Consider the following 12711-nt stretch of genomic DNA (forward strand, 5'->3'; position numbering starts at 1 on the left):
CTACCACACAACTACATGCCAATAAAATGGACAATCTGAAAGAAATGCACAATTTCTTGGAAAAGTAGAACCTTCCAAGATTGAACAAGGAAGAATTAGAAAATATAAACAGACCAATCACAGGTAATGAAATTCAAACTGTAATTAAAAACCTTCCAACAAACAAAAATCTAGGACCAGACGGCTTCACAGGCTAATTCTATCAAACATTTAGAGAAGAGTTAACACTAATCTTTCTCAAACTCTTCCCAAAAATTGCAGAGGGAGGAACACTCCCAAGGTTACTCTACGAGGCCACCATCACCCGGATACCAAAACCAGAAAAAGATATCACAAAAAAAGAAAATTACAGACCAATATCACTCATAAATATAGATGCAAAAATCCTCAACAAAATACCAGCAAACAGAGTCCAACAACACATTAAAAGGATCATACACCATACTCAAGTGGTATTTAACCCAGGGATGCAAGGATTCTTCAAAGCTATCAATGTGATACACCATATAACAAATTAAAGAATAAAAATCATATGATCATCTCAATAGATGCAGAAAAAGCTTTTGAGAAAATTCAACACCAATTTATGATAAAAACTCTCCAGAAAGTGGGCATAGAGGGAATCTACCTCAACATAATAAAAGCCATATATGACAAACCCACAGCAAACATGATTCTCAATGGTGAATAAATGAAACCATTTCCTCTTAGATCAGGAACACAATAAGGATGTCCACTCTTGCCACTATTATTCAACATAGTATTGGAAGACCTAGCTACAGCAATCAGAGAAGAAAAAGAAATAAAACGAATACAAACTGGAAAAGAAGAAGTAAAACTGTCACTCTTTGCTGATGACATGATACTATACATAGAAAATAATAAGTATGTCACCAGAAAACTACTAGAAGTAATCAATGAATTTCATAATGTTGCAGGATACAACATTAATGCACAGAAATCTCTTGCATTCCTATTCAGTAACAATGAAAGAGTAGAAAGACAAATTAAGGAAACACTCCCATTTACCATCACAACAAAAAGAATAAAGTACCTAGGAATAAACCCACCTAAGGAGGCAAAAGACCTGTACTCAGAAAACTATAAAACACTGATGAAAGAAATCAAAAATAGCATAAATGGAGAGATATACCATGCTCTTGGATTGGAAGAATCAATAATGTGAACATGACTATACTACCCAAAGCAATCTACAAATTCAATGCAATCCCTATCAAATTACCAATGGCATTTTTCACAGAACTAGAAAAAGAAAATTTACAATTTATATGGAAACACAAAAGACCCCGAATACCCAAAGCACTCTTGAGAAAGAAAAATGGAGCTGGAGGAATCAGTCTCCCTGACTTCAGATTATACTACAAAGCTACAGTAATCAAGAGAGTATGGTACTGGCACAAAAACAGAGATGTAGATCAATGGAGCAAGATAGAAAGCCCAGAGATAAACCCATGCATGTATGGTCATCTTATCTTTCATAAAGGAGGCAAGTATATACAATGGAGAAAAAACAGCCACTTCAATAAGTGGTGCTGGCAAAAATGGACAGCTACATGCAAAAGATTAAAATTATAACACGCCCTAACACCATACACGAAAATAAACTCCAAATGGATTAAAGATCTAAATGTAAGGCCAGACACTATCAAACTCTTAGAGGAAAACATAGGCATAACACTCTATGACATAAATCCCAGCAAGATCCTTTTTGACCCACCTCCAAGAATAAGAGAAATAAAAGTAAACAAATGAGACCTAATGAAACTTAAAAGCTTTTGCACAGCAAGGGAAACCATAAACAAGACGAAAAAATTCTCCCTCAGAATGGGAGAAAATATTTGTAAATGAAGCAATTACGAAAAAATTAATGTCCAAAATATACAAGCAGCTCATGCAGCTCAATATCACAAAAATAAACAACCCAGTCTGAAAATGGGCAGAAGACTTATATAGACATTTCTCCAAAGAAGACATACAGATGGTCAACAAATGCATGAAAAGATGCTCAACATCACTAATCATTAGAGAAATACAAATCAAAACCACAGTGAGGTATCATCTCACACTGGTCAGAATGGCCATGATAAAAAATCTATAAACAATAAATGCTGGAGAGGGTGTGGAGAAAAGGGTACCCTATTGCACTGTTGGTGGGAATGTAAATTGATACAGCCACTATGGAGAACAGTGTGGAGGTTCCTTAAAAAAACAAAATTAGAACTACCATATGACCCAGGAATCTCACTCTGGGCATATACCCTGAGAAAACCATAATTCAAAAAGAGACATGTACCACATTGTTCACTGCAGCACTATTTAAAATAGCCAGGACATGGAAGCAACCTAAATGTCCATCAACAGATGACTGGCTAAAGAAGATGTGGCACATATTTACAACGGAATATTAGTCAACCATAAAAAGGAACAACACTGAATTATTTGTAGTGAGGTAGATGGACCTAGAATCTGTCATACAGAGTGAAGTAAGTCAGAAAGCAAAAATGAAATACTGTATGCTAACGCATTTATATGGAATTTCAAAAAGCAGTACTGATGAACTTAGTGACAGGGCAGGAATAAAGATACCGACATAGAGAACAGACTTGAGGGCATGGGGAGGAAGGGGAAGCTGGGATGAAGTGAGAGAGTAGCATTGACATATATACACTACCAAATGTAAAATGAATGGCTAGTGGGAAACTGTGGCATAGCACAGGGAGATCAGCTCAGTGCTTTGTGATGACCTAGAGGGATTGGATAGGGAGGGTGGGAGAGAGGTTCAAGAAGGAGGGGATATAGGGATATATGTACACATATAGCTGATTCACTTTCTTGTAAAGCAGGAACTAACACAACATTGTAAAGTATTTATACTCCAATAAAGATGTGAATAAAAAAATAAAAATAAAAATAAAAGAGCTCTTGAAAACTAACTAACTAAATAAATAAGTGGCAGTACTATTTTGCATTCCCACTAGCCATGAATGAGAGTTCCTACTGGTCCACATCCTTGCCAGTGTTTGGTGTAGTCGGTGTTTTGGATCAGGGCCATTCTAATAGTTGTCTAGTGGTATCTTGTTTTAATTTGCAACTCCCTTGTGACGTAGTTGCTGAACATTTTTTGATATGCTTACTTGCCATATTTATCTTTGGTGAGGTGGCTGTTCAGGTCTTTTCCTCATTGTTTTAATTGTGTTGTATATTTTCTTATTGAGTTTTCAGAGTTCTTTGTATATTTTGGATAACCATTCTTTATCAGATATGTCTTTTCCAAATTTTCTCTCCAACTGTGGCTTATCTTCTCATTCTCTTGACATCACTTTTTGCAAAGCAGAGGTTTAATTTTAATTAAGTCTAGTGTATCAGTTTTTTTTAAAAAATGTCTAAAACATCTAAAACATCATTATCATACTCAGTGTCATCTATTTTTCTTTTGTTATTTTCTAAGAGTTTTATAGTTTTGCATCTTACACTTAAGACAATATCAATAACAACAAAAACAACAGACTAAAGTCACAACAGACTAAAGTCACAATAGACTTGATAAACTAACTCTTCAAGCATTTACTAGGGGAAGGGAGGTGGGGAAATGGAGAGATATTAGTCAAAGAGTACAAACTTTCAGTTACCTAGGATGAATAATTTATAGAAAGCTAATGTACAGCATGGTGACTATAGTCAATTATACCATATCGTGTACTGGAAATTTGTTGAGAGTAGACATCAGGTCCTCTAATCACAAAAAAAATGTGAGTGAGAAGATGGATAAGCTAATTAGCCTGACTCTTTATCTTTTGCTATGTGTATGTAAATAGTATCATGTTGTACACCTTAAATATACACAATTTTAATTTTAAATAAGTTAACTCTTCTGGTTTTCCAAAACTTACATCTACATATATATGTTAAAAAATATTACTGGGTCACACAATAGAAATAGATTCTAAATGATACTGACCATTGAGAAACTAACATTAAAAGGATAACCAGAATTTATTTATGATTTAAGCAGCACAGATTGCTTTGTTGTTATTCACATTTTCATAAATGTGTACCTTGTCTGTGAGAAACTAAGAAACTTTTTATTAAAAGTGGCATTTCTGTTAACTTGCTTAATTATGTGCTTAATAGGCAACATATTTTATTGTATCATTTTGCACAGTATCTTCAAGAAAGTAAAAGGAGTACTGTAATAATTAAAATTTGAATTAAATTTTATAATAACAATTTTTATAATAATAATTCTTAGTTGGGTTAAATCTTACTATACCTTCAGTTCACATGGAAATTAACAGTATTTTTTAATTGATTTTTTATTCCCCTTAAAAAAAAAAAAAACTTTCAAATTTGCCTTTTCCCTTACATGGAAACATCTAGAATTTCTGACTCAAAATATTATCTTACGGATGTCAAACCTTACCAAAATATTAGTTTAGTTTATTAGTTTATTCATTTATTCCTGACTTAGTCACATACCATTTATTGAGACTGTTTATGTTCTCAACACATAAGATTTAAAGAAATTAAAACTCTTCCCTATATAAATGATCACTTCAGGGGAGACACAAATATAATAATATAATGTCAGTATAGAGAACTATAACTATAATAGGGTTAGCTACAGATTATACTTGTGGCAGAGAGAAAATAATTAGCTGTTGAAAGAGTTAAGAAGGTAAGTATTTGAACCGAATTATTTGAAAGCCAAATATAGTCATTCAAGGGAAGAAGAGGTGAGATAGGTTGTCAACACTTAGAGGAGAAAATCACTTGGGAGCTTGGAAAAATAACCAGTCTTCATGCCAACATAATAATTTGGTAAGAAACAATGACTGATTAAATTATTTTAATATTTTGCACAGTAGAATAACAGCATCAACTTTGAATTTTAAAATATTTCTCAAATAATCATCTAAATACATTCATTTAAATTCAATTTATGTTAGTGTTCACTAGTGCTACATGCTAGGGATACAACAGTGAAAACATCAAAGGGTCTATAATTGGAGGAAAAACAGAACATGAGCTAAAAGATTAGAAAGCTCAGAAGATGGAGCAATCTAAGATATTTTGTATAAAACTTGGTCATCTAAGAATGATGACCCAGACAAAAAACAATAAACTTTGGAAATTAATGGTGGCAGAGATTGCTTCATATGGAAAGATGTTTATATAGCATACAATGTTAAAATTGTGATATAATATAGAAGGATAAAGAAAAATAATTTTCTTCAGATGGAAGTGAATATTCAAAAAAGCACTAGAGGGTATTGATGTCAGAAAGATGGTTGCATAGAAAGTTTCAGCTCTTGTCTTCACAGAAACATCAATTTAACAATCATACACGGATGAAAATAGCTTCACAAGAGTTCTAGAACCCAGGAGAAAGATTACAGAATCACAGTGATGCACAAAAACAAGAAGAGAAGCATTAAAAAGAAAAGGAATAGTTTCACTTTACCTATATTACTCCTCACCTAACTTGACAATGTAGCACCAAAGAGAGCTCCCCTCAACCTGCAAGTTCTACTGTAGGGGAGAGAGTGAAGTGAACATTTGATTTCCTCATGCTTTTATTTATTTTTTGTTTGTTTGTTTTGTTTTTTGGGTTTTTTGTTTTAATATTATGATTAGTTTCTAGTCAAAGAGACCTGAGGTCAAATCCTAACTAGCCAGTAAGTTTCCCAATGTATCTAAGCCTCATTTTTTGAATGAGTAAAATGAAAATGGGGGTAATTCCGACACCATAGAATTGTGAGGATTAAATGAGGTGATGTATGTAAAGTGCTTTTCAACATACCTCAGCTATAAGAAGAAAAGCTTAAGGTCTTTATGAACTTTACTTCTGAGGCTTTTAGAGTGCTACTTGAGAGGCCTGATTTTGTCTTGCCACACCCAGTGATAGAATTGGCATGGTTAGATTGCCTGGAGTTAGCTAAAAACAAAGAAAAGGAGCAGAGGCTCCCAATAATCAGTCCACAGATCTCAACAGCTGGCCCACTGTCTCCTGTAGTAAGCTCACATGTAGAACCCAGAAGGAGGCTGGCTGGATTACCCATGGATTCCACCAAAAGGCCCACCAAATATCTCTGATCAAGATGACTCTGAAGGACTTTCTCTGCCACAAAGAGTCTGTAAAACTGAAAGAGGTGACTGCTTCTTCAAGTGAAAAAGGAAACCACTTTTCCAAAAATCTATGGGACGAAGCAAAAGTAGTTCTAAGAGGGAAGTTTATTCTATTACAGGCATTCCTCAAGAAACAAGAAAAATCTTAAGCAACCTACCCTACCACCTGAAGAAATTATAAAAATAAACAAAGCCAAAAGTCAGCAGAAGGAAGGAACTAATAATGATCAGAGAGGAAATAAATAAAATAGAGACCAAAAATTAATGGAAAAGATCAATGAAACCAAGAGCTGTTTTTTTTGAAAAGATAAACAAACATGACAAACTTTTAGCCAGACTCATCAAGAAGAAAAGGGAGAAGACGCAAATAAACAAAGTAAGAAATGAGAGAGGAGAAATAACAATCAATATCACAGAGATACAAAACTCCTAAAAGAATACTACACCAACAAAGTGGGCATCCTAGAAGAAACTGACAAATTTCTAGAAACATACAACCTGCCAAGACTGAATCAGGATGAAACAGACAATATGAACAGACCAATCGTTAGCAGTGAAATTGAATTTATAATTTAAAAAAACTCTCAGCAAACAAAAGTCCAGTACTGGACAGATTCACAGGGAATTTCTAACAAACATTTAAAGAAGAGCTAATACCTATCCTTCTCTAACTATTCCAAATAATTGAAGAGGGAAGAACACCCAAATTCATTTTATTAGGCCACCATTACCCTGATACTAACCCTAGACAAACACAATACAAAAAAAGAAAAACACAGGTCAATATCGCTGATGAATATAGATGCAAAAATCCTCAACATAATATTAGCAAATTGTTTTCAAAAACATATAAAAATGATCATACACCATGATCAAGTGTGATTTATTCCATAGTTGCAAGTATGGTACTGTATTCATGGATCAAATAATGTGATACACCCACATAAACAAAAGGAAGGGCAAAAATCACAGGATCATCTCAACAGACATAGAAAAAAGTGTTTGACAAAATTCAATATCTGTTCATAATAAAAAAATTCTCATCAAAGTAGGGACAGAAGGAACATATCTCAAAATAATAGAGGCCATTTATGACAAACCCACAGCTAACAACATGCTCAATGGTGAAAAGCTGAAATCCTTTCCTCTAAAATCAGGAACAACACAAGGATGCCCACTCTCACTATTTCTGTTTAAATAGTATTGGAGGTCCTAGCCACAGCAATCAGAAAAGAAAAGGAAATTAAAAAGCATCCAAATTAGAAAGGAAGAAGCAAAATGATTTCTATTTGCAGATGACATGATACTATATATAGAAAACTCAAAAGTCTCCACCAAAACCTTATTAGTACTAATAGATAAATTCAGTAAAGTTATAAGATCCAGGATTAATATACATAAATCTGTTGCTTTTCTACACATTAATAATAAACTAGCAGAAAGAGAAAGCAAAATTCCTTTTTAAAATAACCTCAAAGAGAATAAAATACCTAGGAATAAATTTACCCAAGGAGGTGAGAGGCCTATACTCTGAAAAGGTAAAACACTGATGAAGAAAGCTAAAGCTGATACAAAGAAATGGAAAAATATCAGGTGTTCTTGGATTGTAAGAATTAATATTGTTAAAATATCCATAATACCCAAAGCATTCTACACATTTAATGCAATCCTTATCAAAATACCCATGACATTTTTCACAGAACTAGAAACAAATAATCCTAAAATTTATATGTAGTCACAAAAGACCCCAAATTGCCAAAGCAATCTTCAGGAAAAAGAACAAAGCTGGAGGTATCGTGTTCCCTGACTTTAGACTAAACTACAAAGCTACAGTAATCCAAACAGCATGGTACTGACATATAGATCAGTGGAACACAGTAGAAAGCCCAGAAATAAATCCATACACTTATGTTTAATTAGCCTATGACAAAGGAGGCAAGAATAAACAATGGAGAAAAGACAGTCTATTCAATAAGTGGTACTTGGAAAATCGGACAGCTAAATGTAGAAGAATAAGATTAGACTATTTCCTCACACCATATACAAAAATAAACTAAAAATGCCTTAAATACCTAAATGTAAGTCTTAAAACCATAAATTTCGTAGAAAACAACATAGGCAGAACACTGTTTGGCATAAGTTGTAGCAATATTTTTTTGCATCAGCTTTCTAAGGAATAAGAAATGAAAGCAAAAATAAACACATGGGACTTAATTTAACCTAGAATTTTTTACATAGCAAAACCACTGATGAAATGAAAAGACAACCTACTAAATGGGAGTTGCAAATGATATGTCAAATAATGGGTCAACATTGAAAATACAGAAATACTCATACAGCTCAGTATCACAAAAACAAACAAGCCAATTAAAAAATGGGCAGAAGGTCTGAATAGACATTTTTCCAAAGAAGACATACAGGTGGTTAACAGACACTGAAAATATGCTCAATAGTGCTACTCATCAGAGAAATGCAAATCAAAACCATAATGAGGGGTTTCCCTGGTGGCACAGTGATTGAGTGTCCTCCTGCCAATACAGAGGACATGGGTTCATGCCGCAGTCCGGGAAGATCCCACATGCCACGGAGTGGCTAAGCCCATGAGCCATGGCCGCTGAGCCTGCACATCTGGAGCCTGTGCTCCACAACGGGAGAGGCCACAACAGTGAGAGGCCCGTGTACCGCAAAAACAAACAAACAAAAAAACAAAAAAAAAAACACAATGAGACATCACCTCACACCTGTCGGAATGGCAAACATTAATAACAAATATTGGTGTGGATGTGGAGAAAAGGAATACTGTTGCTGGGAATACAAATTGGTGCAGCCACTGTGGAAAATAGTGTGGGGAGTTCTTCAAAAAACTCAAAATAGACCTACCATATGATCCAACAATTCCACTCTGGGTATAAATCTGAAGAAAACAAAAACACTAATTTCAAAAGATATCTGCACCCCAATGTGCATAGCATTATTTTCAATAGTCAATATATGTAAGCAACCCAAGTGTCCATCAACAGATGTATGGTTAAAGAAGATATATTATATACATATAATAAATATATAATATATATTATATATATAATATATATTATATATATAATATATATTTACTCAGCCATAAAAATTAATTAAATTCTGTCATTTGCAACAATGTGGATGAACCTGGAGTGTACCATGCTTAGTGAAATAAGTCAGACAGAAAAAGACAAATACTCTATGTTAACACTTATATGTGAAATCTAAAAAATAAAACGAAAGAGTGTATATAACAAAGCAGAAACAGATTCACAGGTATAGAAAACAAACTAGTGGATGGCAGTGATGAGAGGGAAAGGAGGAGGAGCAAAATAAGCTTATGGGATTAAGAGATACAAACTACTAGAAAACTTCAAAAATGTTTCATTTCTCTATTAAGATAAAGTGAAAAGGCAGTAATCTTTTGTTTCCATGAATTGGTTTCCTAACTCTTTTTTTTAAATGTCAGGATGTAGAAAGTAGAATCATGGTTACCAGGGCCTGGAAGAAGGAGAGGGATAAGGTATTAATTTAAAAAAGAGAGAGATACAGACTACTATTCATAAAATAAATAAGCAACCAGGATATATTTTACAGCACAGGGAAATATAGCAATTATTTTGAAATAACTTTAAAGGAAGTATAATCTATAAAAAACACTGAATCGCTCTTCTATAATCCTGAAACTAAAATAACATTTAAATCAGCTATATTTCATTTAAAAAATAAAAATAAATGAAGCAAAAACAATCTTAAAGCAGTTCACTGAGCTATAAGAGACCATAGAACAACAACTAAACAAAATCAGGAAAACAGTAAATGATCAAACTGAAAGGTTCGATAAAGAAATAGACACTATTAAAAAAAAAAACAGAAATTTTAGAACTGAAGCACATAGTATCTTAACTGAAAAATCTCAATAGAGATTTGATCAATCAGAAAAAAAAATCATTGAATTCAAAGACAGATAACTGAAATTATACTGTTACAGGAATAAAAAGAAAAAGAATGCATAGAGTGAAGACAGCCTAAGGGATTTATGGTACATCAGGAACACCAACATACATATTATTAAAGTCCCAGAAAGAAAAGAGAAAGGAAAAGCGAGCTCATTTGAAGGAATAATGGCTGAAATTTTTCTGAACCTGGGGAAGTAAATATAATCCAGATTCAGGATGCCCAAAACATCCCAAATAGGTGAACTTAATGAGGTCTATGCCAAGACACATTATAATTAAATTGTCAGAAATCAAATATAAAATGATAATGTTGAAAGCAACAAAAGTGACTTGTCAATATTCATGGGAACTGCCATAAGGCCATGAGTAGATGCCTCAGAAGAAATCTTGCAGGCCAGGAGGAAGTGGGATGCTATATTCAAAGGCTGAAAGAAAAAAAAACTTCCAAGAATACTCTACTGGCAAAACTATCCTTCAGAAGTGAAGGACAGATAAACAACTTCCCAAACAAAACCTGAGGGATTTTCTAACTACTAGACCTGCCTTACAAGAAATTCTAAAGGGAGTTCTTTAAGTTGAAACAAAATGGTGTTAAACAGCAAATGAAAGAATATAAAAATATAAATCTCAATAGTAAAGGTAAATATATAAACAGCCACAGAATAATGTAATACTGCAATGGTTGTGCATAAATCACTTTTAACCCTAGTATAAAAGACAAAAGTACTAAGAATAACTATAACCACAAAAATTGTTAATGGATATGTACCATATAAAGAAGTAAATCTGACATCAATAACAAAGTGTGTGTATTAAAAAAAATGTTTTTATACAATTGAAGTTATCAGCTTAAAAGAGACTTTAATTTGAAATTTTATTCAAGCCTCTTGGTAACCACATAGGAAAAAACCTACAGAAGACACAAAAAAAGATAAAGAGAAAAGAAGCAAAGTATATCACTGTAAAAAATAATCAAACAACAGGAGGAGAGTAAGAGAGGAGAGAAACAAAAGAACTACAAAACATACAGAAAACAATTAACAAAATGATGATTGTATATCTTTTCCTATCAATAGTTACTTTAAATGTTAATGAAATAAACTCACCAACCAAAACACATAGAATGCCTGACACTGATAAAAAGCAAACAATAACAAGAGCAACAACAACAAACAAGGCCAACTATATTCTATCCACAAGAGACTTGCTTTAGAGTCAAAGACACCCATAGACTGAAAGTGAAGGAATGTGAAACATGAGAACAGTGGTGGCTGTTCTCAAATGAGAACAGTGGTGGCTATATTATTTTATTCAAAATAGACTTTAAGTCAAAAACTTTCATAAGAGACAAAGAAGGTCCTTACATAATGATAAAGGGTCAATTCAATAGGAAGATATAACAATATGTATAATCCCAATAGCAGGACACCTAAATATATAAAACAAACATTGATCTATCTGACAGGAGAAATAGACTTCTACTAGTATGATAATAGTAGGAGACTTCAATATCCCACTTCCAATAATGGAGAGATTATACAGACAAAAAATCAATAAGAAGATAACAGACACGAACAACATGAAAGACCAAAGTGACTTAACAGTCATATACAGAACATTCCAGCCAAGAGCAGCAGAATACATGTTTTTCTCAAGGTCTTACAGAACACAGAATAGATGACGCACTAGGTCAAAAAATGTCTTAAATTTAAGAAGATTGAAATCAGTCTAAGTATCTTTTCTGACAAAAAAAAAAAGTATGAAGTTAGAAATAAATAACAAAAAGAAAATGGAAAAAGTCATAAATTCATGAAAGTTAAAGAACACATTCTTAAAAACCATGGGGTCAAAGAAGAAATCAAAAGGAAATTAGAAGATAACCTTGAGGCAAACATAAATGAAAACACAACATACCAAAACTAAGGGATGCAACAGAAGTATACAAAGAAGTAAGTTTATAGTAATAAACATCTACATTAAAGGGGGGAGAAAAAGAAAAGATGTTCAACATTACTAATTATCAGGGAAATGCAAATCAAATCTGCGATGTGATATCACCTCACACTTGTCAAGGCTGGATTTTTTACAAAAGATAACAGATGTTGGGAAAGATGTGAGGAAAAGGGAACCCTTATGCACTGTTACTGGGACTATAAATTGATGCATCCATTATGGAAAACAATATAGAAGTTCCTGAAGAAATTATAAATAGAACTACCGTATGATCCAAGAATCCTACTTCTAAGTATATAGCCAAAGGAACTGAAATCAGGAGGTCAAAGAGATATCTACACTCCCATGTTTATTGCAGTACTTTTTTTTGTAATAGACAAGACGTGGACACAAGCTAAATGTCCATTGACAGATAAATGGATAAAGAAAATGTAGTATTATATAATAAAAGACGATTCAGCATTAAAAAAAGAAATACTGCAATTTTGGACAATATGGATGAGCCTAGAAGGCATTATCCTAAGTAAAATAGGCCAAACACAGTCCAAATACATAATACCACTTATATGAGGAATCTAAAATAGTCAAAATTATAAAGAGGAGAAAGGTGGTTGTCTGGGGGCTGAAGAAGGGA

This window comes from Neophocaena asiaeorientalis, unplaced genomic scaffold (assembly GCF_003031525.2).
Source record: "Neophocaena asiaeorientalis asiaeorientalis breed wild unplaced genomic scaffold, Neophocaena_asiaeorientalis_V1.1 scaffold601, whole genome shotgun sequence".
Classification (NCBI taxonomy): Eukaryota; Metazoa; Chordata; class Mammalia; order Artiodactyla; family Phocoenidae; genus Neophocaena; species Neophocaena asiaeorientalis.